General features: G+C 43.6%; 1 protein-coding gene across 2 annotated transcripts in view; it reads left to right on the top strand.

The window, feature by feature from the left end:
- LOC139765990 (uncharacterized) overlaps window positions 1-15871 on the top strand; it is a 332498-nt gene that overhangs the window by 161006 nt on the left and 155621 nt on the right. For both annotated transcript variants that reach the window (XM_071694025.1, XM_071694026.1), the window contains exon 3: window positions 12204-12243. The gene's annotated coding sequence lies outside the window, so the exon portion shown is untranslated. The remainder of the gene's footprint in view (window positions 1-12203; window positions 12244-15871) is intronic.

Here is a 15871-nt window from a genome sequence, read left to right as displayed (position 1 = left end):
AGAAAAAAAAAAAAAAAAAATATATATATATATATATATATATATATATATATATATATATATATATATATATATATATATTCATACTATTCGCCATTTCCCGCGTTAGCGAGGTAGCGTTAAGAACAGAGGACTGAGCCTTCGAGAGAATATCCTCGTTTGGCCCCCTTCTCTGTTCCTTCTTTTGGAAAATTAGAAATGAGAGAGGAGGATTTCCAGCCCCCCCCCCCCCCCCCGCTCTCTTCTCATTTAGTCGCCTTCTATATGTATATATTCCTATGAGTCCACGGGGAAAATGAAACACGATAAGTTCCCAAGTGCACTTTCGTGTAATAATCACATCATCAGGGGAGACACAAGAGAGAAATATAACAGTCAGTTGATCTACAACGAAGAGACGTAACTAGGACGCCATTTGGTAAACATGAGATTGTCCAACGATATACAAGGAAGTGACGTAGCTAAGACGCCATTGGTAAACAGGGGTTACCGGATAGTGCGCTGGAAAACGTGGCGTGTTTCATTTTCTTCGTGGTTTATGTATATATATATATATATATATATATATATATATATATATATATATATATATATATATATATCATGACTCAGTGAGCAGGGGATCATGTGATGTGAACGACCTCTATATATATATATATATATATATATATATATATATATATATATATATATATATATATATATATATTATATATCATGACTCAGTAAGCAGTGTTTCGTGTGATGTGAACGACCTCAGCAACATTCATGCGAGTTCTGAGAGAGTATGTATCTGATAGCACAGTGAGAATGTCAAAGGAATTTCGTAATGTCTGCTCAACATGTTGAATTACGAAACCTGTTGTCATAACACTCTTAAGAGTCAGAAGCTGTTAGATATAGTCATTACCATCCCATGTTATTCATCCTTCATACAACAGCTATGAAAAGTCTTTCAGTCTTTACTAGTATCACAGAACTACGTAATGCATTTTTTTTTTTCACTCATATTGATGGTCCTGTCACGTTTTCTTCGTTATTGTTTACCTGGTTAACGTCACATACCCCTGGCGGACGGGCATGTTTATATTATATCCCACATATTGGTTGTATTATTTTACGAGAGATAGGACAGTTTACTGATTGAAGCCCCGGAGTCTTTTTCTGTCTCCCTGTGTTACTTTTCATTCACCACGAAATGTTTGCCAATTCTTAAAATTTTCCTGACGAACATACACCAGAGTGAAACATGAGTCGAAGAAGAAAAATGATATTAGAAAAAAAAATATAAAGAGAAAAAAAAGACTTGCATAACTTAAAAACAGGACCGGGGGAAGAACGCACCAGACGAGAGAGAGAGAGAGAGAGGACAGAGTTATCGTCGTACCGCGGAAAAAAAAAAAAAAAAAAAGACGAAGAACATGTCTTGTGAAAACCTGTTTTGTAAAGAAAAACTTCACGAAGGAGAAAAAAAAAAATAACAATGATAATGCTTTGCGTAATACGGTGTGGATTTACAGGCGCAGTGTGTGTGTGGCAACACGTTGGTCGGCTGGGTTTAGAATAAATTAGTTCACTCTTTTTTTTTTGGGGGGGGAGGGAGGGGGAAATTTTTTATGTTGTTGCGAGAGGTTTACATTGATGTTTTTTCCTCGTGAGAGTCTAGCTATTTAAAGCGCTAAGGATAAGGTGGTTTGTTGGGTTTTGTTAGATTTTAAGCGGACAGGGATCTGTCACGTACCCTCCAGTCACCTTAAATGGACTAGACTCCATACCACGTAACAGAAACACCATCCATTCTAGTTTGTCGTATATTCGACACACACACACACACACACACACACACACACACACACACACACACACACACTCCAACATTCATCCCCCCCCCCACCACCACCACACCGGTAACATCAACACCAAAAAAAAAAAAAAGAAAAAATAGACACTTGACAAAGCGATTGCCCTCAGATCTCCCAAGTTGGCACCCGATTTGAAAAGGAATTATTATCCCCTCCTTCAACAGAGCTGCATTCCGCCTCGCTGGCTCCCCGGGAACCACGAACGCCCAGCCTCCACACGGGAACGAAGATCCTCTCAGTCCACTCCCACCTCAACACGCTCGGGACTCAGTTCCTTGCAACTGTACTTGATCCACCTCCTCCTCCACCTCCTCACACACCCCCTAAACGTCTTTATTATTAATCATCCACCCACAAATAGAGATAAAAAAAAAAACTCACACTTCAGTAGCTTGTACTCACAGATCATCAACAGTTACAGCACTTTAAAAACACGTACACACTTGAGTAACACCGTCGAACACGAAGCCACCGACCTCCCAACTCGGTGTGAACCCCTCAGCCCCGACACGCATCCACCCGTCAGAGACTACACTCCCCAGACTAACGCGAGTCATCATCTCTCCCGCTGGCTTCTCTCTGGACGTCACCCACGGCCACAGCAGTGCGAATACGTGGTGTTTCAGTATATATCTCGAAGGCCCTTCATGCCCGCGGTGCATTTACCATCCAGAAGACACCGAGCACTTACCTCTCTCTCTCTCTCTCTCTCTCTCTCTCTCTCTCTCTCTCTCTCTCTCTCTCTCTCTCTCTCTCTCTCCTTGCACGTTAGACGGCCACACACACACACACACACACACACACACACACACACACACACACACACACACACACACACAACGCTTCATGGCCTGTGGTCCCTGACGGTGGAGGACCTGGGGGTGCTGCTGCAGAAGTCTATGTCATAACGATACAAGGGACTCGTGGGGCCAAGATAGTAAGGTATATGTATATATTAGATAAGTTCCTGCTTTATTTTTTGTCTATGAAACGTAAGAGTTTCCGTATCATGTAACCGTTTTCTCTTCTTTTTTTGAGGTGATAATGGGGGAGCTAATTTAGATTAAAGAAAAAAAAAAAGCGATTTTAAGTTGACTGAGGCACGCTTGAAGCGGAGCTTAGACGTGAACTAGGGTAGAGACCCCGGATTTCCGTTTACGAATTTGGATTATAAATACAGACGGTTGATGACGTCATTAAACGTTAAGAGTTGGTGGTTCGTAATACTATATATATTTTTTTTCTTCGTTTCCTCCAGAAATCGTGAAAGCTAATATTACGAACTTATTAATAAAATCTTGAGAACGATGGGAAATTAGCTGTGTTCTGGAGTCGTGAAGGCCATTCTATTTCTTCTTCTTCTTCTTCTTCTTGTTCTGAGCTGATGAACTATGGAGGGGGGAGTTTATTGGCGAGTCTTCAGAAGTGAAGTGAGGAAGAGAAACGTATGAGAGGAGGAAGATTATGACACTTCCTCGGGCTTGACCCAAGGCACTTCATCGTACACTAACGTGGGTGTGTATAGACCACGAAAGCATCCTCTTTCGGTTAAAGTTCTATGTAAATATCCGGTAGCATTTCGCTCTATCACTTCTTTTATTTTCTGATATTATATACTAACCATGTACATTTCACCCACCTGTATAATATTCGACATTAATTTATTACATCATTATGAGATTGCGTACCATTTTGTGAAGGGTTGGATGAGTGAGCCCTTGTCTTCTCATTGACGTTAGACATTCCGAAGTTTCACCTCTCAACTGATACTCAAAATTAAAAAGTCAGCCTCCTTAGTGAGTTTCCGCGTAATCCCATCTTTTATAATGCTTGTCGATCCGAGTGTCACTGGTTACCCAGGCAGAGTGAGCGTGTACGTGATGTTGGAACTATATAATGCCTTAAGGTGGCAAAGATTTGTTTCATGGTGGACCTAGCGCGCCATTTGGCGACCTCAATGAACCTGGCAGTTGATAGTTTTTTCACTAACCCTCAAACATCCAAGTAACCGGAGTATTAAGTTACTTTAGGGTATGATGGCCTTTTCATCTCACCTTCTTTACGGTCATACAGTAGGGTTTGTGTGTCGTGAAGCTAGTTAACTGTGTCTTCAAATAACTCAATCATTTTCGCTGTTATCTGTGTGTGAGAGGCTTCTAAAATCGTAAGTGTGAAGGAATTCTTTTACATTTTGAATTGTCCCTTTCATGTGCCCGTAAGTTTCGAGGAATCCTTCTAACCTTCTCACGGAATACGGAGTTTATTTGTAGACTTGAGTTCGTAGAAAATGGATTTTTATCCCAGTATTAATGGAGTCCTCCCTTGAAATATCTGTCTGCAGTACCGATTCTAGAGGAATGGGGGGTGACCGGGAGCCTCCTTTTATCTGTCAGCCATTGGGCATATATTTGTTAACACTAAAGTGATTAGCATTTTCTAGTCTACAGGTACACGAATGATTGACGAATATATTTTATATATATATATATTTTATAATATATATTATATATATATATATATATAATATATATAATTAATGTGTTTGTTGTGTGTGTGTGTCCATTGTTGTGCCATGAATGTTTGGGTGTTTGGGAGCGGTCCCAGTCATTTCCCTTTTGAGCCCTTCTTCACCTGTGATCTTTTGTGGAAATTAATGAATTATATATGTATGTTTATTGGGTTGATCATTTTGGTACCCGCCCGTGCGAGCTGAAGGCGTTTTCTTCCATACAGGGCCCCTTTGTGCCCCCCGTTAAATTTAGGGGTCATAAATTTATTTTCAAAAGGGGAAAACGCACTTTCTTTCTTTAAAAGGGTTTTAATTGCTTATATCCCCATTCTTTTTTAATTTGGTTTTCCGAAAAAGTTTTTTATGTGTTTCCCATCTACCCGTTGGTGTATTTTTGGGCGCATTTTTTACAGATTTTTTTTTCCTTCTTTTATTTATGATTTGGCGCTTCGATGGCTGAGCCAGCCAGGATAGTGTAGTGATGAAGGGTAAAGCGTTCCTCAAAGCATTTTGTGAGGGGGAAAAGTCAACCCCTATCACCCCCTCGGCCCCGAAAAATTTCCTTTGCGATCTGCGACGGTTAACTTGATTCCATTGGCGGCATGCGTAGTGAGAGAGAGAGAGAGAGAGTGTACGTGGTATTAGAATTACCTTTAACACGGCCTTAATGACCCTGGCAGTGGATAGGCAGGCCGGGAAAGCCCACCCAAACCCAAAACAAACCCAAACTCGTATTCCAAAACCCGAAAGAGAAGGAATTTTAAAATTTCACAGTAAAATTTACTGGGGGTTTTTTTCTAACGTCAATCCCCCAGATGAAGAGATATGAAAGTAAAGCAGATATCTCCCCACGTTTGGTGGAGACGGGATGGTAAAGAGAATAGAAAAAAGCTCCTCCCCCCCCCAGGGAGGTAAAAAAAACTGTAGCCAAGCAGGAAACATGGGAAGTTTGGGTGACTTGGATTGGGTTTAGAAAACCCCATAGGGGAAAAGGGGACGTGCCCAAGGTGTATGGGTTTTGTTGCGCCGTTTTGAAAGGGACTTGGGTAAGGCCCAAAAATGGAAAAGTTCCTCTCCTCCCATCCCATTGAGTAAGTGGACAGCAAGGAGGGGATGGGATGATTATAGTTTTGGAGAGGTGGTGAGTGTTGGAGAGGCAGGGAATGTTGGAGATGGTTAGGTAACGATGCTGACAAAGGGTTTTATTTTTAAACATCGTTAGAGGGGAGGTTTGTTGGAAAGAAGGGCCCGTAAAGGGCCCAAAAGTTTTGAGGGGAAAAGAGGCGATCCAAATTTTTGTTTAAAAAGTCGAAAATTTCTTGTCTTGTGGTCGTTCCGTCGTGCTCAAAATGTTCGTCGCTCAAAGAGGTGATGAACCACCCCCCCACCCACCCCCAAAATGGGCCCAGCGAAACCCACCGATCACGCCCAAAACATCGGGGGGGAAATTTTTTCGCGACAAAAAAATTTTTTTCTCCGCAAATGCTTTCCTCCCGCATAAAAAAACCACCCGGGGTTCTTTTAAAATTACAAAAAAGAAAAAGCCCGTTTTTAAATACGTACACATTTCCTTCCCAAAAGCATTTTAGGATTACGTGAAATGAGACCTGGAAATTCGCGCGCGCGGGCGCTCTCATTGGACGGCTTTAATAATGTCGAGGCCCCCGCCAATTATACGCGCGCCTCAAGCACGGATACGGGAAAAAAACCCGTCAGTACTTCCGCTCTCTCCCCCCGTCGTGTTGGTGTGTTACATAATTGGCCACTGTCAATATATGTATCGGCGCGGGGGAAAATTTTGTTTTATAATGCGCGTGTGTGTGGCTGTGTGTGTGTGTGTGTGTGGATGGTATCGCCGCTGGTCGATGGAAATTACTTCAAGGGAGGGAGGGAGGGACGCGCGCCCGGCCGCCAGGCCTGCTGCTCCTCCTCCTCCTCTTCCTCTTCCTCCTCCTCCATCTCGACCGTGCAAAGTGTGTGGGGCGCTACCTCCACCGTCCCTGCGATATGGGGTGAGGACGATTATTTGATAATAACGATAACATGGATGATAATAACAGGTACGATATTTATAAGGGAAAATGTATTTTTAATTTTATATCAGCGATTTATTGGGATTTTTTTTTTTTTTTTTTTTTCTGAGCGTATTGCTCTATAGTATTTGTATAGAAATGCAAGGGAAAGCAACTTCGGATCGCCAGATGTGTGATGGTCGAAACCATTTTTTTTTTCCCTTCGTTGATTTTACCTGCAGTTGACCACAGCCTGAGCTCGTTGGCACCCGAAGCGGCTGGACCCTGGACACAAGCGCCTTAACGTAGCTAGCCAGCCAGCCACACCTGTCTGTAACCCGATAGTAGAAAATGGGGGACGTATATCTGTAGATGATGCACTGGAGAGGGGGAGAAAAGAAAATGGTAGATCGGTTTGTATGTGTATCTCTCTCTCTCTCTCTCTCTCTCTCTCTCTCTCTCTCTCTCTCTCTCTCTCTCTCTCTCTCTCTCTCTCTCTCTCTCTCTCTCTCTATCTATCTATCCAACTCTTGTGTAACTATTAAGCTATAACTCACACGTCTCCTATACCTCAAGGAACTCTCTCTCTCTCTCTCTCTCTCTCTCTCTCTCTCTCTCTCTCTCTCTCTCTCTCTCTCTCTCTCTCTCTCTCTCTCTCTCTCTCTATCTATCTATCTATCTATCTATCTCTCTATCTATCTATCTATCTATCCAACTCTTGTGTAACTATTAAGCTATAACTCACACGTCTCCTATACCTCAAGGAACTCTCTCTCTCTCTCTCTCTCTCTCTCTCTCTCTCTCTCTCTCTCTCTCTCTCTCTCTCTCCCCCTCTCTCCTCCTCATGCCTTGCCTCACCCCCCACGAATGAGCGGTTAACTAGAAGGACCTTTTTGGGACAGAGTGTCGTGTGGGGCGGGGCTGGGGCGGCAGGGGCCGGGGGGGCGGAAGGGACGGCGGCATACGACCAAACCCCCACCTCCTACCCAGAACGACCAACCAAAACCCCACCTCCAACCCAGAACGACCAACCAAAACCCCACCTATCCATGGCTAGCCAACCCCACGAAATGACGAGAGGGTTGGTGTTAAGGTAACTAGATGGAGTCGAGAGAGCACGCCATCTCGGCCACCACACACCATTATGACTCGATGTCTCTAACAGTAACTTGAAACAAAATTTACCTGGAGACATCAAGGGAATCGTATCCTCTTCTCCAAGTCCATAAACAAACAACCCACCCTTCTTCTTTTTTTTTTTTTCATCGTCTATGATTATTCACAGTTTTCGAATTCTGATTCTATTTTGGCGTAGGGTTGGATAGAACAAAGGCCTATCACCCGCCAGGGTTCGTTGTGGCCGGCAAGCGACAAGTTATAAGACCCGGATGTGGGTGTGGGGGGAATCTTGGACCTCGTTGTTGTTTAACTCCGTTACTTGCATATATATATATATATACACACACGGTTCTCTCTCTCTCTCTCTCTCTCTCTCTCTCTCTCTCTCTCTCTCTCTCTCTCTCTCTCTCTCTCTCTCTCCAAACATAGTTGATTTCAATGTCATTCCCAGTGTTGTGGACATGCAAATTTTATGTTGATTTTTCATTGTAGCCTTGTTATATGTCGCGGATCCATTTAATGTTACTTTTTTTTTAAAATGAATTTCACTTGAGTGTTAGTAGTATTGTACTTTTGCCTCTCATTGTTGCAAGAAAGACATATAGTCCAATATTTTGATATTTTCTTCTTTTTTTCTATTCGTGTTTTCAAGTGCTTTCATTTCACTTAAGATAGGTACGACCATCTATATTTGATTGGCTTGTAATACCATCAAAAATATCATATTACAACCTTATAAAGAGGTTTGTTATATATATATATATATATATATATATATATATATATATATATATATATATATATATATATATATATATATATATATAGTGTCTGTTGTCCTATTGTCTTTTTTCTCTCTTTTTTTTGCACGAAGTTTTTAATGATTTTAATCAGTTGATCTTCTTTTATGATTAATGCGTCGCGCGATGATTAAGATCACGTCCCATTGTGTTGTTTGATGTTCATGAATGTACATGGCTTTGGACTCTCGTGATTTTTATGATGCTAATGTGTCTCGGAACGCTTTCCGCCTCCGCCCCCTCTCCTGCCTTATTATTATCGCCGTTTCCCGTGTTACCGAGGCAGCGTAATGATACACGAGAACAAGGGGAAAAAAAAAGAGGAGAAAAAAAACATGGGACGGGTTGAGATGGGGTTTGGCGGATAGATTTCCCTCCGAATGAATTTCCACCAAGTCGTGTTGCCACTGCCATCCTGTGGCAAGGTTCCGGACACAGTGCTGTCTTACAGTGTCTCCTTCCCCAGTTCGCTGTGTCGGGATTAACGTATTTGCGTCATCTCTACGACCGGGATTTTTATGTAGCATTTACCTTTATTGACTTCAGACACTCTCCTAGGGATGTGTGTGTGTGTGTACACGTTTACATACGGGTCTCTGTTTACGTCGAACGGTTTTACAAGTGTTCGAAACGCCAGTGATGGCATGAGTTATTCACGAGAGGGGAGAGATCAGGTATAGGTAGATGTATATTGTCTATGATGACAGTTTCTCTGGTAAGGGGAGTGAGTGTTTTTACACTCGGGGGGGAAGAAAGGAAGGAAGGGGGGGCAGGATCTCTTTCTTGAACGTTTTCTGCTATCGAAAACAACCTCGAACACTTTTATATACGTATGCTGTGTCTCCTTTTGGCCCACATCTTCATTCAGTCTTTTTCCCCATTGATCCATCACTCTTGTAACTGTAACAATCCCTTTTATTTTCTAGTCGTTTTCTTTTTTTTCCCCCATTGATTGCATGTTATGGCTTCCGGTTGGTCTATTCTTCGTGTGTGTGTGTGTGTGTGTGGGTGTGTGTGTGGTGGCTCCGCCAGTACTGTGTTGGTCGTCACCCCCGGAGCACCGTCCCGGTTCCCGGTATAGCTTATGAATAATAGATCACTGCCAAGCGGGAGCAGCTCTCTCTCTCTCTCTCTCTCTCTCTCTCTCTCTCTCTCTCTCTCTCTCTCTCTCTCTCTCTCTCTCTCTCTCTCTCTCTCTCTCTCTATCTATCTATCTCTGTATCCCTTATAGTATCATGGACTTATGCACATATATGATTGAAAATCAATTTATATATATATATATATATATATATATATATATATATATATATATATATATATATATATATATATATATGTGTGTGTGTGTGTGTTTGTGTATGTGTGTGTGCGTGTGTGTGTGTGTGTGTGTGTGTGTGTAAAGACGACATTTTAAGGAGGCATCGCTCTGTCTCTCGACCGGTCGACTGCTCGACTTGGTCGACCGTAGTGGCGCAGATGTCACTTAACAGTCAGTGGGGTGGGTGAGTGGGCCACGTACATATAATATTGGGGGACCCCGAGTTCGAGACCAGACTGTGAATGGGCAGTGTTGGGGGGGAAGGTGCGCTGGGTGAAGCGTATGAGTTGATGAAGGTTTATAGTCTTCAGGTAAATCTTTGAGCTGTAGCCATGTTAGGTATGGTTTGTGTTTGGATTGTCCAGTGTTGTGAGAGCAATGTACCTCGTCCTATTAGAGGAATTTTTAACCAGGGAGCCCGTGTTTTCACACACACACACACACACACACACACACCTTAACATATTGAGGCACATATCTGCATACATGACGACCCCCGTTGAAGTGTTATTGTACATTTCTCGATGCCATTCACTCAGCGGAGGAGAGAATGGAATCTCATGTTTATATATATGTAGAGTACATCATTTTACAGCCAGCCCTACTTGTGGCGCACCTGTGGTGGTGCCTGGGTGTGTGTGTGAGAGAGAGAGAGAGAGAGAGAGAGAGAGAGAGAGAGAGAGAGAGAGAGAGAGAGGTGTGCAGGTGGGGGGTAAGGTTGTGATAGTGTCGATGAATGGGGTAAGGCTGTGATAGTGTCGATGAATGGGGTAAGGTTGTGATAATGTCGATTGATGTGGGGTTAAGGTTATGAGAGCATCGATTGATGGGGTAATGTTGTGACAGTGTCGTCGACTGATGGGGTTAAGAAGGTTGTGGTAGTGTCGATGAATGGGGTAAGGCTGTGATAAGTGTCGATTGAGGGGGGGGGGTAACGTTGGAATAGTGTCGACTGATGGAGTAAGGTTAAAGGTATCGATTGATGGATCATGATAGTGTCGATAGATAGATAGGGATAACTTGTAATCAGTCATTGCAATTCACAACCAAATCAAGTGATATTCAGTCCTCTGTGTCTTTTCATGTAAGCATTATGTTTTCGTGTTGTGTTTTTCTGTGTAATTTTTCATTTTTCACGACCATTTGGCATACCAGACGCCCCTCAACCCTCCCCTTCTCAAGATATATATATATATATATATATATATATATATATATATATAGTTATCCCTGGGGATAGGGGAGAAAGAAAACTTCCCACGTATTCCCTGCGTGTCGTAGAAGGAGACTAAAAGGGGAGGGAGCGGGGGGCTGGAAATCCTCCCCTCTCGTTTTTTTTTAATTTTCCAAAAGAAGGAACAGAGAAGGGGGCCAGGTGAGGATATTCCCTCAAAGGCCCAGTCCTCTGTTCTTAGCGCCACCTCGCTAACGCGGGAAATGGCGAATAGTATGAAAGAAAGAAAGAAAAAAAAGATATATATATATATATATATATATATATATATATATATATATATATATATATATATATATGTGTGTGTGTGTGTGTGTGTGTGTGTGTGTGTGTGTGTGTGTGTGTGTGTGTGTGAGTGTGTTTTGTTTTTTTAAGATATTTTTTCCCCTGTATGACTTACGAATCTGGTGTTTCGGATTTTTACCCAAACATCTTCAATAATATTCATGGCATTAGCATCTCCAGTCTTGACACTTGCCTGATAAACATATTCCACAAACCTGTAAATTAATATCGTGGCTATTTGTTGTTACGTCCATTTTGAATATATATATATATATATATATATATATATATATATATATATATATATATATATATATATATATATTGCACATGCATAAACCCCGCGAACACCTGTGTCCCAACACCTGATGTGTAGTACAGCACAGAACATGTGTGGGCCGGTCTGGATGTTGAATTACGTGTGATGTTGAATGTACATAGCAGCTACGGTCGGGTATTTTGATGTTATCTTGCTTGCTTGTTTCCCCCCTCCTTCCCCCCTCCCCCTCCCTCCCCCGCCCCCCTCTCCCTTTTAGCAGGGGTGTGTGTTGTTGATGTCATGTAATTAAGGGTCGGGTTATTTTACAAGATAGTGGGATATCTTTTAAGATAGTGGGTTATCTCTTAAGATAGTGGGTTATCTTTTAAGATAGTGGGATATCTTTTAAGATAGTGGGTTCTCTCTTAAGATAGTGGGTTATCTTTTAAGATATTGGGATATCTTTTAAGATAGTGGGATATCTTTTAAGATAGTGGGTTATCTTTTACGATATTTTAAGATAGTGGGTTATCTTTTAAGATAGTGGGTTATCTTTAAAAGTTGTTGGGTTATCTTTACAGGGGCCGTCCCCCCCCCAAAAAAAAAGATAAGATAACATATATTGTCATGAGTAGTTGTAGTTATTTATCACTTCGCTTCAGCGTGATGTTAGTCACTGATAACACGCGACCGAGTGTTGTGTTATCTTAAACCACACACACCCCACACCCACCCACCCACCCACACACAGCCCCCATGCTGATAACATGGCACTAAAGTTTGGTTATCTTTGTCCCGACAGATGTGACAGAGAGCGCCTCATGCTTCCCGAAGTGCTGCAGGTGAGTGCGCCCGAGGGCCCGCGATCCCCACCCACACCCCACCTGACGCAGGAGGGGCCCCTTCCCAAGCCGCCCAAAACCCACCCATATGCTACCCTCTCCCCCTCTTTGCCTAACGCGTGGGAGGGGGGCCCCCAGCATTAGCCTGAGATGGCAAGGGCCCGCCCGCCCGTATCCTGAAACGGGAGGGAGGGGCCCCCCAGCATCACACAGATACGGCAGGGCCGGCCCCCCGGCGATATGGTGAAATGGGATGGGCCCTCCTGCCGTACCCTGAAATGGGAGGGTCGGAGGGTCCCTAGCTCCACCCTGAGACTGGATTGCGGGCCCGGGTCCTCTCAGGTCCTTTGATTTGGGGAGGGTCCGTCCTATCACGGAAGCGGGAGGAGGTAGGGACGACACTGTGGAGGGAGAGGAAGAGGAGGAGGAGGAGGAGGTGATCGTGTGGAGGGAGGGAGGAAGGAAAGAAAAGGAGGGAAGACGTAGGAGGAGGAAGACTGGAAGGCAGACTTAATGAAAGAAGACGGTACTTTACTCATTGTGGACATTCCACATTTTCTGTTGTTTAGCAGAAACTCTTCAGAAGAAAAAAAGAAATAAATTTAAAACAACGTGTAATATATTTATCCCCCCGTGCTAATGGTCGCCGGCATGTGTCGTCGCCAGCTGAATTCAGCGCTCAGCTTTTTATTTTTATTACTATTATTATTATTATTATTATTATTATTATTATTCTCGCACTTGGTCTACACTAGACGCTAATGAATGAAGAGACAAGCTGCCTTCGCCTTTCCTCGACAGCCTTCTGTATTATTCAACTCGTAACTTATTCATCTCCAAAACTTTTTCCGTGGATGATGATAAGTATATATTTATATATGTATATATAAAAAAAAAAAGTGATGCGCATAAAATTATTCGATCTTTTTTTTTCGGTTAATGGAGGAGTAGTGTGTGTTGTGGCAAGTCGCTCGGGTTATGCCTTTCTTGCCCCCGGGCGCCTTGAAGGGAGGGTTGGATTGCGTTGATTGGCTTAGGGAATTGTGACGTCACGATGTCCCGTTTTTCTTTCAAATGGTTTCGGAGTTGGAGGAGGGGGGGCGGGGTAAGTGGAGAAGCTAGCCTCTACCCTTTTTTTATTTTCTTTTTCTTTTATATTTTAAACTCCTTATGGCCAACGGCTATACAAATCGGCGAGATGTTCTTTCTCTCGGTGTGTCGGAACTCGCGTGACGCGGCTTCCTCGTTCTTGTGATCCGGATCGGTCGACTACGCGTGCGCGCGCGCGTAGTTTTTGTGACGTGGGACCGGCCAAACATACATCCGGATTCACGGACGGAAACGGCGTCACCTCGGAGGGAAGTGGCATTGCCCGGATCATATAAGGAACTTGTTTGTTTTTATTTTTGGTGGGAAATGCCAGCAAGCAGACTTTATACATGGAGTTCATACATGGAGTTTATATATGGAGTTTATACATGGAGTTTATATATGGAGTTTATATATGGGGTTTATATGTGGAGTTTATGAGAGCTCGACGGTACGACCCATGAGCATGACGGTACGACGTGTGAACACGACGGTACGACCCATGAGCACGACGGTACGACCCATGAGCATGACGGTACGACGTTTGAACACGACGGTACGACTCATGAGCACGGCGGTACGGCTCATGAACACGACGGTACGACCATTTGATTATACGACGGTACCGCAGATGAAAACGTTGATATTAACCTTTGACCTGACCCTGTGGGGTGGGTCAAGCCATGAGACCTAAGGTTAGTACCGTCGTGGTCAAGGGTCGTACCTCCCTCGTGGTCAAAGGTCGTACCCTCGTGGCCAAGGATCGTACCATCATGTTCAAGGGTCGTACCCTCGTGGCCAAGGATCGTGACGTCGTGGTTAAGGGTCGTACCATCGTGCTCAAGGGTCGTGCCGTCTTGCTCAAAGGTCGTATACTATCGTGCTCAAGGGGTCGTACCGTCGTCTTCTCTCGTTTTCTCCGAGAGGAGCAAACACGCCGATTTTCTTACCTTACGAAACTCATATCAGAACTGACCCAAGTTTTCTACCCCACCCCCCCTTCTTCTTCCTCCTGCTTGTGTGGCGCTGTGGTGGAGGCAGAGGCTTGAGGGGGGAAGGTGGGTGATGATTGATAGACAGAAGCTGTGGTGGCAATACGATGGTCGGCTTATCACCCTCCACTTCCCCACCACCACCACCACATCATGAGCTGCCGCCGCCCACCACGCCTCCCCCATAACCTGGGGGAGGCGTGGCGATGGCGGCGGCTGCCTCAAACACCCCCCTCATGCCTCACTCATGTCTGGCGTTATATGAGGATGCACCGCTCCCTCATAATGGTATTCTTGTGTTCTCCCTTAATTTCGGAACATTATATTTGAGTTGTTTTTATGCAGCAGAGGCTGCTGGGGCTTGTGGTGTTTTAAACAATCCTTTTTTTTTCTATAGTTCCAGGGTGTGAGGGTGGGAGGGGCGGAGATCTGCTTCTCCCCTTTTTCTTTTTCCTTTTTTTATCTCTCTTCTCTGACGTCTGCTGCTGCTGCTGCTGCTGCTAGAGTGCGTGGAGTATATATACTATTCGGTGGCGCTAGAGTGTGTGTGTGTGTGTGTGTGTGTGTCACGGCCCGGCCCGGGGATGTATGCGTCCGTGTCTAATGTGTGTGATGGTCTCTGCTGGCGTATATATCTTGGCGTACGTACCTCCTCCCTCACTCTTGATGGCTGCCGGCGCGGGCCAGGTTTTTAGCGCAACTGTATCACCTCCGACTCCGACTCCCCCCCCTCCGATCTCTTCCTCCTCTTTCTCCTTCCTGTTCCTTCTCCTTCTTCCTCCCTCCTCCTCTTCTTCTTCTTCCTCCTCCTCCTCCTCCTCCTCCTCCTCCTCCTCCTCCTCCTCCTCCTGTGAGGAGCTGCTCTCCTGCATTTTGCTCGCTCTTAACTTTATGTGTGTGTGTGTGTGTGTGTGTGTGTTTGTGTTATGGCGCATATCTAATGTGTGTGTGCCTCTCTCTCGAGAAGTGGTTTTTGGCTTCCCTCTTGAAAGCCTTTGTCTTGCTCCTGCCCAACGTGTGAGAATTTCTTTCTTCCTTTTTTTTTTTTTTTCTTGTGTCGTTGGCGGGTCTGTGTGATATTACCTCTCTCTCTCTCTCTCTCTCTCTCTCTCTCTCTCTCTCTCTCTCTCTCTCTCTCTCTCTCTCTCTCTCTCTCGTTAGCGTTTGATGTTTTTTTTTTGCTTTTCTTGGTTATATATATATATATATATATATATATATATATATATATATATATATATATATATATATATATATATATATTCCTATGAATCCACGGGGAAAATGAAACACGAAAAGTTCCCAAGTGCACTTTCGTGTAATAATCACATCATCAGGGGAGACACAAGAGAGAGATATAACAGTCAGTTGATATACATATATATTTCTCTCTTGTGTCTCCCCTGATGATGTGATTATTACACGAAAGTGCACTTGGGAACTTTTCGTGTTTCATTTTCCCCGTGGACTCATAGGAATATCTTGATCACGGGCAAAATTGTGATCCTTTTTGCAGTATATATATATCTATATATATATATATATAT

The sequence above is a fragment of the Panulirus ornatus genome, chromosome 56, assembly GCF_036320965.1.
Source record: "Panulirus ornatus isolate Po-2019 chromosome 56, ASM3632096v1, whole genome shotgun sequence".
Lineage (NCBI taxonomy): Eukaryota > Metazoa > Arthropoda > Malacostraca > Decapoda > Palinuridae > Panulirus > Panulirus ornatus.
This window is presented reverse-complemented; position numbering and strand designations above follow the sequence as displayed.